A 14,553-nucleotide genomic window follows, 5' to 3' on the forward strand; every position below is an offset into this window, starting at 1 on the left:
GATTCAAAACGTATTCGAATTTCAGCTCTTTAATCATAAATTTTCTACACTCTGTAAAAGTTTCCATAAGGAAATTTGTTTTTGATAACAAACTGAGGGTCACATATACAAAATGAACTAAAAGTCCTTATTTGCCTGGGTCTCTTTACTTAAGGATGCATGTGAATGATGGAGATACCCATGTGGAATATGTCAAGTTAGAAAAAGAAGAATTAAAGGTAAGAAGCAAAAAGTGAGGGAATAAATAACAATCTTTGGAGGGATTTGGTCTGGTCAAATCAAATCCACAACAAATTGGATTTAAGTGAGGCAATTTGGATGAAGCTATTGGCCTCACACTCTTGCAGAGTCATTGTAGTTCAGTGGCAAGACAAAGTTAAAATGACCAATGATGGTTTGGGATACTTGTGTGGCTTCAATGTCTAATCAATCTCTCAGAACTTCACAGCACCTACTTCAGCTGCCTTCATGGCCAATGGAATAAATTGTTCTTATCCTCCCATTCTACCAGAGGAAGTCTTCACATTCTTGGGACAGAGAGCCCCCTAACATACCCAAGAAACTGAGACCCTTTGGGTTATCCTTGAACTGATTTAGTCCATCTGTTGAAATAGTTTGCCAGAGTGTGGCCATTGTACATCCTACAACTTCTTGGAGACACAGGTGGTGAATCAGGTGGACTCTAAAGGTGAAAAAACAGCCCTGAATAGAGTCTGGCAGCCCTCACACCAAAGGTCTTCCCTGAATACACCTCACACTCCAAGGACTTACCATAGGTCAAACACTATACTATAGATACAAAGAAAAAGGAAGGGAAAGAGGAAAAAAACTCTAGTTCATGCTCTCAAGAACTTCACATTCTAATGGGAGAGACATATAACCAAGATAAATATAGAGTAATTTGGAAACAATATCAGAGGGAAAGTACTAATGTCAAGGAAGACTAGAAAAGCCTTGTTGAGAAGGTGTCTCTGACTTGAAGGATGTCAGGGAAACCCAGAGGTAGAGATGAGGAGAAAGAAAATTCAGGCATAGGAGATCATTATGTCATTGTTGTTTTGTTATTATTGGTGATTCTAAATCTCATTTGATTCCAAATGTGGTATAGTGAAAAGAGAATTGAATTTGGACTTCAAGGAACTAGGTTTATAAGATTTGCTATTTATCACCTCTTGAAAGAGAGGTTCAAACTAGATGAACTCCATGAGCCTTAGTAATCATGAGCCTATGAAATTCTTGGTGAGAAAGGAAAATTTTCCATAGTATTTCCATAGATTTCAAGTCAATTTTCCTGAAAAATTTGAAATGGATTTTGAGGCAAAATTAAATTACTGTTATCTGTTCTTTGTTCCTCATTAAGAAATGGTATTTTAAAGTACTTTGCAAACTTTAAAATGTTCTATATAATAAAGCCATATGACACACATATGTGCATGTAATATACATACATATGTGTGTATATGTGTGTATGTATATATAATATATATATACCAACTAGTTTGTATAGTAGAGAGATGTCCTCTAGCACCAGAGCATTATTTTACTGGTTGATTGGAAAGTGCTATGGGAATGGGAGTAGATCAGGGACTGGGGAGGATATTTAAGCATTTGCATTTGGTTTAATAAATGTCTCCTGCCTCTTCAACGTTTGCCTGGGTAAGGATAAGCTAGCCGGCAGGAACCTAACAGAGAGAATGCTGGCTACTGTTAGAAATACTCATCTTCCTGAGTTTAAATCTGACCTCAGACATTTACTAGCTGTGTGATCCTGGACAAGTCACTTAACCTCTCTGTGCCTCAGTTTCCTTATCTATAGAATGAGGATAATAAAGGCAACTACTTCTCAGGATTGTTGTGAGGCTAAAGTGAGAGTATTTGTAAAGTATCTTGCAAACTTTAAAGTGTTATTATAAAAGTCATTATAGAAATGTATGTGTATATGTATAAAGATATATACACACATACATAAGTACATACACATGCATACATACAAGCATACATATCTCAGTTAGGTAGCTCAGTAGATAGTGTGCTGGGCCTGGAGTACAGAAGATTCATTTTTCTTAATTCAAATCTGGCCCGGCGCTTTCTAGCAGTGTGACCCTAGGCAAGTCACTTAACCCTCTTTGCCTCGGTTTTCTCATCTGTAAAGTGAACTAGGGAAAGAAGTGGCAAGATACTCCAAGAAAAACTCCAATAGGCTCAAGAAGAGTAGGACATGACAGATGTATGTATATATACACACGCATGTATATATGTGTGTGTATAATACATATACACATATGTATAAATAATATGTGCATACAATATTGGTCATCTGTTTTATCTATTTACATGTTATATTATCTATTATTCATTTCCTGATGGACTAAGCTCCAAATATAAGGTTCCCCTGATGCAAAGTTGGTACAATTTAACTTTAATAGATTTCCAGAATTCTTTCACCATTTCACTCAACAATAGACATCAGTAGCCTAGTTGGCAAAGGCAATTATTAGTGGATTAATAATACATGTTTGCCTATCATTTGCTAAAGGTAGCATCTGATCTCATGTATAAAGAAAGTTCTTGATTTCCTGCATTTTTTTCCTATCTCAGACATAAATGGCAATTATTTTGATCTGATGCACTACTTTTTTTTAAAAACTGTATTTCTTTTTAACTACACATAAGAGAACCGAAGGGGGGAAAAAATCAAACTGTTTAAACTAAGAAGCTGGGATTTAGTTCCAGGTGGCATACTGACTGGTGATTTATCACTGGGGTATTCTAAAGGCTAAGGATTCACTGTGGCTTATTGGATGACTTCTCCTAAATGGAACCTAGATAGTGTGATGCATGGAAGACAGGGAAAGGGTTCCTGCTCTTGTAAACAGCCTGTTGGCATGATGCTGTGAGCAGGTCCTCCCTGGGTGGTCTGCCTGACAAGCCCATACACAGAGTAAAGAAGACAAAATCATTAGCCCAAATCTGAGGATTTGAATTGAAGTAGCCCCTGAGCAAACAACCCAAATTTCTTTTTGTTCAGTTCTGTTTGCAGAGATTCTTTATGGTAATGAAACTCCAGTCACCATACTCATCTTGTTTTTGTCATTATCATTATAACTGACAGAGATATCATGCATTAGAATTACAAAATACTCCACTCATCTTGCCCCTCTTAGGATCACAGAAAGGATTAAGTGCTTTGCCCAGGGTATCACAACTAGTAAATATCTAAGACCAAACCTGAACTCAAGTCTTCCCAACTCCAAGCCTGGAATTCTATCAACTATACCACCTAGCTTCCTGTTCTTATGTGTAGCCTGCTCTATTTTCAATCACCAAGAGAAAGTTGCATGGGATACATTTCCCCCCCAAGGAACTGATTCATTTTAGTGACCCATTTTAACCACTTACATCAAACTAATTGGTAAAGACCATGATTTCCTCCTTGAACACTCCAAGGGGTGACTGGAGAAAGTGTATTTATATGATAACTATCCTGTTATCCCAAATAGGGTCATGAAATGGCTGAATAACATCCTATTGTCAATGTTCAGATACTCATTTATTCATAGAACTGAAGAAGTAGGAGGGCCTTAAAAGATTCACTTCTCTAAAAGTTCTTAATCCAGAGTCCTAGAATCATAGATATGGGGGTGGAGAGGGAATGTCTGTGAACTTGCATGGTATATGAGTTATATCTCTTTTTCTTCAACCTCTAATTGATATTTAACATTTCCTCCAATTCTTTAAAAGTTTCTAGAAGAAGGTCATAAGTTTCACTACCCCTATTCCATTTTACAGATGCAGAAGGTTGTGAAGAGGGAACAAGGAAGGGGGAAGAGAAGGGGAAGGGGAAGAGAATAATTATTTATATAGGGCCTATAATGTCCCAGGCAAAAATATTATCTCATTTAATATTACAAACATTATCTCATTTCATATTACAAATATTATCTTATATGATTCTCACCTGGCAGGTAGGTCCATTTTACATCTGAGTAAACTAAAAGGAAAGAGAACAAGCTTGTATTATGTGCCTACTATTTGCTAGGAACTGGGCTAAGCCCTTAATAAATTTTTATTCCGAGAGCTGAAACTGTTTCCTCTATAATTACATCACACTGCCTGTCAACAATATATTAAGAGTAATAGAGAGATTGTGCTAATTATGCAGGGGAGAGACACATCTGGGGTTCAGCTGAAAGAGCTTTTGCTAAATCTGATAATCTTTTCCTCTCAATCCTCACCAGATTACTCTCCATTGTACTGGGCGAGGTGCACTCTGCCACCTGCTGTCAGAAAAGTGATATTGAAGACCCTCACCACCTTGATTCTTTCAGAGTCTAAAAGTAGTTGCAGCTTTTATGAACCACATGAGCTGAAATGGGACCTCAAAGGCCATCTAGTGTGACTCCACCATTTTACAGATGTAGAAACTAAAGCCTTGGAAGGTTAAGGGACTTAACTTGCTCAAAGTTACCTCTTTCATGAAAATAATGGTTTTCAAAGACTTGTCACATAGTGTTCATCATATTTTCTTCCTTTCACTTGTGTGGGTGTGTGTACCCAGGCAGAAAAAAATAAGATCCTAATATCTACCTGTGTGTTTATGCAGAAGCAGATAAATGCTTGTTTCCTACCATTTCAGCAGGAAAAATAAATCTAAGAATTTGCTCCATATTTAGGTGTTCTGAAATCATAAACCTCACAAATAAGAATGCTGGCCTCAATGGGAGGCTTTTTTCATTATTTCAGTGTTTGTTGAACTGGGATGAGAGCAAAGTAGCCACATAAAGAGATAAAAGGCTGGTCTGTGGTCTTTGATCAGCTTCGTGGAGCTGAACGGAGAGAAAAGTACAGCTGTGGGTGAACTATTCTAAGAGCTTATGTGGGTTTCCAAATTTATCCCTCATGTTCATTAAATGTTAGGCAACTATACTATAAACACATTGCAACCTGATATTCAGAACAAAAGACTTAAATTTTGTGATATACAGTTATATATATATATATATATATATATTCATATACAGAATAAAAGTAGGGCTTAACCTCACATGAGTGAGACCCTGGCTAGAATTAATGTGACTCTTTGCCTCCCCACCTGCTCACTTCTCAATGGCTGGAAATCTACCTAAAACATCTTTCCAAGGCTGTCAAAGATAGGTTTTTTTTTCCCTTTCAGACCACATCCTTTCTGACCTCTCTACAGCTTTGGAATCTGATGTATAATCCCTCTAACAGTATTGGAGGACAATGCCTACCCACAGGCAGCTTATGTTCTGGTTGAGGGATTCACGTGGCAACTAAGCAATGTATAAGTAGAAGTCACAGAGGTGCTGATGGTGGATCAATATATTGGAAAACATTTTAATAATGAAGACTTTTTGAGGAAACAGAAGATTTGTATGAGCAGATGAAGACTGAAGTAAATAGACCCAGGAAACCAATTTATATGATAGCAATTCTTTAAAAAGCATAATTTCTGCTATTAAGAGAGCCTAAGGTTGGTGGATTACAGGAGTTGTAAGGAGCAGTAACACTAAAGCTGACTGGGTATCTATACTAAGGATGGCAGCTATACTGAGGTTCAGGAAGTGAAGGGGTACCAGGTTGCTCAAGGAGGGGCAGAATGTCCCAGGGGGGGGTCAGCAATAGAGTTGGGCCCATGAGTAGCATCTGTACTTCCAGTAAGTCTCAAAGCAATAGTAGTAACAACTTTGAAAGACTTAAGAACTTTGAAAAACATAATTGATCAACCATGATTTTAGAGGTCTAATGAAGTATACCACCAGTACATTTCCTGAAAAATGGACTTGGGATGTGGAAAAAGACATACTGGGAGAGAATGACCAATGGGAGAATTTGTTTTGCTTCACTACACAAATTATATACATTACCAGGGCTTCATTTTTCTTTTTCTTTTCTCCATGACCAGAAAAGAGATCAAGGTAAGAGAAAGAGATGATAAATTTTAATTTTAAAATATATTTAATTTCTTAAAAGATATAATGAACTCATTTTTTATAGTGACTCAAATCCTTAATCCCATTGTGTCCCCTCCCCACCCCCAACCTTTCTCTTCTTCCTTTTATAGAAAACTTCAGGACTTGGATTGCTGGGACTCCAAATGCCTTTTAGAAGGTAGCGCTTCTTTCTAGAATAGGTCTAATCATCTTTCAGATCCACCTGCATGAGATCAGTCAGGTTTTCTCCCTCCCCTACCACCTGAAATTAGTTCACAGTCCTTGTTTTCCTTGTGCTTTTAAAAATTTTTTCTTGAGAAACACTCCTGAAAAAAAAGCCTTCAATAGGTTTAGAATAACAGATCAAAGTACAACTTAGCCAAGTTTACAAAAGCATTATCAAGTATTCTTCCCCTATGCATAATTTCAGGAAATCAGGTCTTATACTTACAAGGAATAAGATTTTTGTTCTTTCTTACTTCCTTGTCCTCTCTTGGCTGACCTCTCTACCTCTTTCTTATAGACCTCATCGTTCTGAGTCAGCAAGCCTAATCCTGTCTGGATCTGCATTAGCTCTTTTCTCAGTTTCTAGTCAATGGATTTAGTCAGCAAAATTGTAGGTCTTCTTAGATTTTTACCAACCCTCAGTTCAGGGTATAGGAATCTCAGGTTCAAACGCCTTTTTATATGCCTTGCCCCAGACAAATCCTTCTATACTCATTGTGTACAGCTTTGCCCTAGGGACAAAAATTGTTTTATCCAACTTTGTGACCCTATGGACCTTACTGTCCAAGAGGTTTTCTTGGCAAAGATACTAGAGTAGTTTACCATTGCCTTCTCTGATGAATTAAGACTGAACAGAGGTTAAGTGACCTGCCCAGGATCACACAACTAGCAGGTATCTGAAAGTGGATATTTGAATTCAGATCTCCCCGACTTCAGGTTCAGTGCACTATCCACTGAGCCACCTAGCTGTTTCCTAAAAGCCTTTATTTAAATCCTTCCCCACAAACAAAATTTATCTTTTTCTATCCACTACACATGAACCTGAGGGAAAAGGATTTTTGTTAACCCTACTCCTCAGAAAAAGATTACTCTTTCCTTTATGACAGGGGTTTTTAACCTGGAGTCTGTGGATAGATTTCAGAGGGTCTGTGAACTTGGATGAGAAAAAATTATATATTTATATTCTTTGTGATTCTGTTTTTTTTATTTTTTGAATTTAAAAACATCATTATCAACAAAATACAGAAGGAAGAGGTAGAAAGAGAAATTCCATTAAAAATAACTATTCGTAGTATAAAATATTTGGCAGTCTACCTGCCAAGATATACATAGGAAATAAATTACCACAATTATAAAATTCTTCTTATACATATAAAGATGGATCTAAATAATTGGAGAAATATTAATTGCTCATGGGTAGGAGAAGTCAAAGTAATAAAAAATGATAATACTACCTAGATGGTACTTTCGAAAGGTTTGAAAGGTCAAGGACAGAAGTAGGAAGGAAGGAGACTTATCAGTACCAGATCTCAAACTATACAACAAAGCCATAATTGTCAAGATAATTTGGTAATAAGAAAGAAATAGAGATGTAATTCAATGGAACAGACTGTGGTCACTATAAAGAAACAACAAAGTACAGTAGTTAAGTGTTTGATAAACCCAAAGATACCAGCTATGGGGACAAGAAATCAATATTCAACAAAAACTGATGGGAAAATTCAAAATCAGTCTGACAGAAACTAGGTATAAACCACCACTGACATTATATACTAAATCCAGTTCTATAAGATTTAGACAGAAAGAGTGACGTTTTAAACAAATTAAAAGGAACAAGGAAGAAACTACCTGTGAAATCTATGGATAGAGGAAGACCGCATGACCACAGAGGAGACAGAAGGTAAAATAGATAATTAATTTCATAAAATTTTAAACTTTGTGTACAAAACAATGAAGCTAAAATTAGAAGGAAATTGAGGGAAAATCTCTGAAGCAAATTTCTCTGATAAAGGTCTCATTTCTAAGATAAATAGGGAACTAAGTCAAATTTATAAGAATAAGATAGTTTTCCCAAAAAACTGCTAACTTCTTTTTTTTTGCAAGGCAAATGGGGTTAAGTGGCTTGCCCAGGGCCAAACAGGTGATTATTAAGTGTCTGAGGCCTGATTTGAACTCAGGTACTCTTGACTCCAGGGTCGGTGCTCTATCCACTGCATCACCTAACCAAAGACTGCTAACTTCTTAAAAAATATGAATGTACTGGAGATAGCCTACAAGTTGGATATATATATATATGAAGAAACTAGAAGCAAAGTACAAGAAGCTGGAGAAAGGATACTTTTTTAGAACAAAGTCTTTACCAAGAATGTTTCATAAGAGCTGATATATGTTAGATGGAACTTATCAAGCTTCTGTGCTTCAATTCCAAAGAAGAAACAATGCTGCTGATCCAAGAATTCCAGCCCCCGGGCTTTGTGATTTTTGTCTGCCCTTTGATGTTTTCTAAAACTATACCCTTCTGAACTTCATATAAATTCACTGGCTTCCTCTTCTTGTTCTTCATTATGTGCTCTGGACAAAGGCTCAGAATTCAGCATCAGCCCCTTGAGGGCTAATACAGATGAGAGAATCTGGTCTTTCTGTCTCTTAAAGTATAAATATATTCCTTTACTCCTCCTCTCCCCCTTCTTTATGGTCAGTCTTTGACTATATATTAACAGTTTAAGGTGGCTAACATATTGTTATTAGCTTGTTGTTGAACTCAAAAAGTAAATAACAATCTATAATGATCCATTAATAACAATTACTAAGAATTCAAGAAGTGAAAATTAAAACAACTTTTAGATACCACCTTATTCCATCAGATCAATAAAGCTGACAAGGAAAAAAATGATAAATGCTGAAGGGGCTATGGGAAAATAGGCATATTAATGTGTTTTTGGAGGAATTGTGGTTGAACCATTCTGGAAAACAATTTGGAACTATGCCCAAAAACTATTAAAGTGAACATATATTTTGAAACCATAATATTAGGTTTATAACACCTCATAGAGCTCAAAGAAAGAGGAAAAAAGATCATGCACACAATAATGTTTATAATAGATCTTTTCATGGTTTCAAGGAGTTGTATGTTGTTGGGGAATGGATGAACAAATTTTGGAATATTAGAGTGATGGATTATATTGTGCTGTTAGAAATGATGAAGGGATAGGGCAGCTAAGTGGTACACTGGATAGAGCACCAGTCATGGAGTCAGGAGGACCTGAGTTCAAATGTGACCTCAGACATCTAGTAATTTCCTGTGTGACCTTGGGCAAGTTATTTAACCCTATTGCTTTGCCAAAACCAAAAAAAAAAAGGGGGGAGGAGATTTCAGAAAAACCTAAAGAAGACTTGTATGAACTGATGCAAAGTGAAAGAGCAGAACCAAGAGAATAATTTATATGATAACAAGGGTCAATCAACTTTGAAAGACTTAGGAACTCAGATACAATGACCAAACTGCAAATCCACAGAACGCATGTTGAAATATTCTATTCATCTATCCATCTAGATAGAGAGCTGATGAAACCAGAGTGCCTACTGAAATCTATTTCTTTTTTCCTTTCTTTTTGGGGGAAAGAATGGAGTGGGGAAGGAGGTTAATTCAGGAATTTGTCTTTTTGACAATCCATAATTGAAATGCAGAAGAGGAAGGTGGAAGAGCATTTGGAACTAAAAATAAAATTGCTGTTGTTCAGTGGTTTTTCAGTTGTGTCTGACTCTTCATGACCCCATTTTTGAGTTTTCTTAACAAAGATACTGGAATGGTTTGTCATTTCCTTCTCTAGCTCATTTTAAAGATTTTACAAATAGGATTAAATAACATGTCCAGAATCCCATACCTAATAAGTGTCTGAAGTTAGATTTGAACTCAAGAAAATGAGTTTTCCTGACTCTAGGTCTGGCTCTCTAACCACTTCTCCACTTAATTGAAAATAAAATTAGATTGAATTAAAAAATACAAATAGCAACTTATTTTAAGGAAGGCTCTATAAGCTTTACCAGACAGCCAAAGGGGTCTGTGACACCAAAAAAAAAGGTCAAGAACCCTTATTATATACCCATGTTTTCTTTCCCTAGGTCTTTAAGCTGAAAGGAGCTTGCTGATATTTTATCATGCTGAGGATCTTGGAACTTTGACCTGGTAAACTTTCACCTTCTAGGAAAACCTGTCTATACTGGTTGATTTATAATAATGCCTTTAGTTGATTATAATAAATAGTACTACCTTTATTTGTGTAGTCTACCTGTATACCTACCCTATGACCCCTGATGGGATCTGAATCCTCATGTTTTATTGTTTGTCCTTCAATCTTGAGAAGATTATGACATCAAGGGAGGTGATGCCATAACAAGCAAGTGAATTGGATTTGATTGAGGGGCTGCTGAGGCGCCAGCCTCACTTTCTCCTCCAGAGCTATCTGGGTCCAGTGACCAGATATGAATCGGGATGACTGGAGATGGCCTTGGATGCGAAGCAATCAAGGTCACCTAGCTAGTAAGTATCTGAGGCCAGTCCTCCTGACTCCAGGGCAAGTGTTCTAACCACTTCACCACCTAGCTGATATGCCTAAAGGCCATTTTGCATGTGAACTGCATATTTAGGTCTCTTTAATTACCTCTTGAGCTTACTATGAGCAGCTAAGTGACTGCCTCAAAAAGGGTTATAAAGAAAAAATGCCTGAAAAAAATGACTCAACAAGTTATAAGAGATTAGCATGCCACCCAGTGGTTAAATATTATCCAGAGGAGGATAAACAGAATGAGATATAAATCAAGGTTGGTTAAAAGAACCAAAGAGCCTGGAAAAGAGAAGATTTGTGGAGGGGCAAAGGACAGGATAAAGTACTATCTTCAGGTATTCGAAGGGCTGTCTGTCATGTAAAACAGGCAGTGTTAGAGTCTTGGACCTAGATTCTCATTGGCCTCAAATTAGCTGTGTGACCCTAAGCAAGTCACTTAACTTCTGTTTGCTTCAGTTTCAGCATCTATAAAATGGGGAATAATAAGAAAACCTCCTTGGTAGGGTTGTAAGGATCAAATGATATAATATTTATAGAATATTTTACTAACCTTAAAATTATATATATATATATATGTATATATACATATACATATATATATATATATATATATATATATATATATATGTATATATTTGGTTGGGTCCTCAAAGGGCATGGAACTTTAGGAACAATGGTTGGAAGTTTACAGAAAGGCAAATTTTATCTCTGTTTAAGAATATATCACTAATAATTGGAATTGTCGAAAGGATGCCAGAGTCAAGTAGGGTGGTACATGCTTTAACTCTTGGTTAATGTGAAGGTTGGAACTGATGGATATCTTGAGCTTGGGAATTCTGAGCAGCAGTTGTAGGGCAAAGCCAATCTGGTTCACTAGATCTCAGTGACCTCTCTGTTTTTAGTTCAAATTTTTTATTTCCCACACTTCATCCTATCATGGATACATCTTAGTCCATTAATATTGTCACTGTCCTGTTTTTATTTTGGTCACAACGATTCTTTGTTATTCTTCTCTCTGTGCTATATTTACTGTCCTTTTATCTGACTGAGAATCTCTAGCTGGCCATTTTTTCTCTTTTCCTCCCTTTACAGGTAAAAACCCTCTTGAATTAATAGTACAACATAGCAGCCAAAAAAATGTAAATATAGCCTACAGAAGTGTAACACTCTTCCTGGGTTAATTTCTAGCTCCCATTCAAATGGACAGGCTGTGCCACTTGAAGTCTAATTGTCTGGGACCTAGAGAAATAAGAATATCAAGCATCTTAGAGTTGGCCTAGTTCAAGTGCTCTCATTTGACAGATGAAGAAACTGAGCCCCCAAAAGGCAAAACGACTGCAAAGTAAAGCTGTAAGTGTTTGAACTAGAATTCAAACCCCAAAACAGTGTTCTTTCCATTTGAACAAAGTGACTTCAAATATGAATAAAACTCCAAAGATGCATGAATCTTAGGCAGCAAGTCATAATCTGTGGTCAATAGCCTTTATTGAAGAACTATTTAACAAAAGATTATACTGCAAAAAACATGATGCTCTGCCAAAACTAAAGTTACCTTACCTTCTTTATTTATTTATTTATTTTGGGGGCTATGAAGCTTTGGACAATAAAAGGCCTAACTATGTCACTCTTTGCTACCCCACTCCCCATTCAATAAACTCCAGTGACTTTCTATTACCTCCAGGATCAATTGTAAAATTTTCTGCTTAGTATTCAAAGCCCTTCAAAATCTGCTGCCTTTTTTCAATCTTCTTACACCTCATTTCCCTCCCCTCAGCCATCATCACCACATACTCTTCCGTTCAATGGTAGGGACCTCTTTTCTATTCCAGGAACAAGATGCTCCTCTCTGGACTCCCTGGTGTTTTCATTGGCTGTCCCCCATCTCCTCATCTCTGCCACCTGGTTTCTCTAGCTTCCTTCGAGTCCCAGCTAAGATCTCAGTTTTGACATGAATCTTCCCTTTTCTCTGTTGGTTATCTTCAATATATCCTGTATATATTGTTTGTACATAATTATTTGCAATTTGTCTCCTCCATTGCATTGTAATCTCCCCAAGAGCAGGGACTGTATTTGTATCCCTAGAACTTAATAAATGATTGGCTGGATGAATGTTTTAGAGTTGGACAGAAACTTAGAACTCATGGGATTCGAGAATGAGAGCTGGAAAAAATCTTTTGGGTCTTCTAGTCTAACCTCCCATTATTTTATAGATAAAGAAGCTCAAAACAGAGAGAAAAGTGATTTGCCCAAGGTCACACAATAAATGGAAGTGTTGAGATCTAAACCCAGGTCTTCTGATGACAAATACGGTGCTTGGTCCACTGCACTGCTCTTTTCTCCTCAAAATAGATTCTGGAGTGGAGAATTAACATGATAATAAACATGGTAATGTCACCCTCAGAGCTTTTAGAATTGTTTTTCTATTATTATTATTATCAAGCTTGTTGTTCAATTATGACTGACTCTTTATGATCTAATTTGGGGTTTTCTTGGCAAAGATACTGGAGTGGTTTGTCTTTCATTCTCCAGTTCATTTTATAGATAAGGAAAGTGAGGCAAACAGGATTAAGTGATTTGCCCAGGGTCACACAGCTAATGAGTGTCTGAGGCCAGATTTGAACTCAGGAAGATTCTTCCTCACTCCAGACCAAGTGCTCTATCCACTGTACTATCCAATTAACTTACTTTGAAGTAATACTGTTAAAGGAAAAACTAGACATCTCTTAAGAAGACAAAATATGTATTGACATATTTGGGGTTGTTGGATATATTTTTTGTTTCTAGTCTTATGAGACTACCTTAAAATTATTCTTATGAGAAAAGTTGTAATGCATGCTAATTGGGGTGTGACAATGGAAATAGGGTGCTAAATGCATCATGTTTAGATGATGTGACATATTTAATTTACTGCTAAAGGCTGAATTAGAATATAGGTCATCCAATAAAGAAGATTTTTAGCCTAGCTTTTCTTTTAAAGTTCAGTGATCAAGGAAATGAAAAGATCACAATTAGAGTTTGCTAAGAACAGTCCCTCCATTCCAGAAAAAAAAATTAATTTGCTCATTGGCCTCTCCATATATAGAAGCACAGTGTTTTCTAACAAGTAACGTTTTATATATTCCTTAATTTTTCTGAATCTTTATTTACTCATCTGTAAAATGGGTCTAATACTAGTCATGTTGTGAGGAAAGTACTTTGCAAACCATAAAACATTGTTTCTTCTCCCTTTCCTCTCTCCTCCCTTTCCTTCCCCTCTCATTACTTTCTCTCCCCTCCCCCTCCTCCCTTCCTCTCTCCCCTTCCATTCCCTCCTCTCTCTTCTCCCATCCTATCTTCTCCTAGTTATGCCTAGTGCTAGGGTAGGAGTGGGGGAGCATCCATTAGCATCTATCTAATTACTTTGAAAAATTTCAGAGATTCAAAATGAGGAAACTCCCATATCCATGGCACAGGGTTTGTGAGTCAACCTATTTCAAGTAAATGTAGCCATCCCCTTCTGGATTCATTGTGAGAGTATGTGCAGATCTGGAAGAGGGGCCAATTAAAATGAGATAGAGATAGTGCTAGATAAATGAAGTATACTTTTAGACAAAACCAATAAGACTTGATCACTGAGCATGTTACCCACAGAACAAAACCAAGTTATTATGCTTTAAATGCTATTGGCCTGATAGTATTTTTGTCCCAGCCCATATGGAAGTCACAGATGGACTGAGGGAGGGATAGTGTAGACCACCTCACCCCCATTGCTCCTCGGATCCCATCTCTTAGGTCTTATTGACCATCTGTTCACATGATGCTTCACCTAGTAGCTTAACAAACAAATCCATAAATAGTAAAGAGTCATCCAACTCTGTGGAACTGTGGGTAGCATTTCAGTTCTTTGTGTTTCTTGTTGGTTCAGGAAGTTGTCAAGGCTTCTTGGATAATAGCACTATCTCTATTCCATTTTAATTGGCCCCTCTTCCAGATATGTACATACTCGCACAATGAATCCAGAAGGGGATGGCTACATTTACTTGAAATAG

At 36.9% G+C, this 14,553-nt stretch overlaps 1 long non-coding RNA gene across 7 annotated transcripts in view; it reads left to right on the forward strand.

Annotated features, from left to right (window-relative positions):
- Positions 1-4,926, forward strand: part of LOC141497866 (uncharacterized) — a 114,170-nt gene extending 109,244 nt beyond the window's left edge. For 6 of the 7 annotated variants that reach the window (XR_012471470.1, XR_012471469.1, XR_012471472.1 and 3 more), the window contains 2 exons: positions 155-218; positions 4,239-4,926. This is a non-coding gene — a long non-coding RNA (uncharacterized LOC141497866). The remainder of the gene's footprint in view (positions 1-154; positions 219-4,238) is intronic. The other variant, XR_012471473.1, reaches the window with a different exon arrangement.
- The last annotated feature ends 9,627 nt before the right edge of the window (positions 4,927-14,553 follow it).

Source organism: Macrotis lagotis, chromosome X (genome assembly GCF_037893015.1).
Source record: "Macrotis lagotis isolate mMagLag1 chromosome X, bilby.v1.9.chrom.fasta, whole genome shotgun sequence".
Lineage (NCBI taxonomy): Eukaryota > Metazoa > Chordata > Mammalia > Peramelemorphia > Peramelidae > Macrotis > Macrotis lagotis.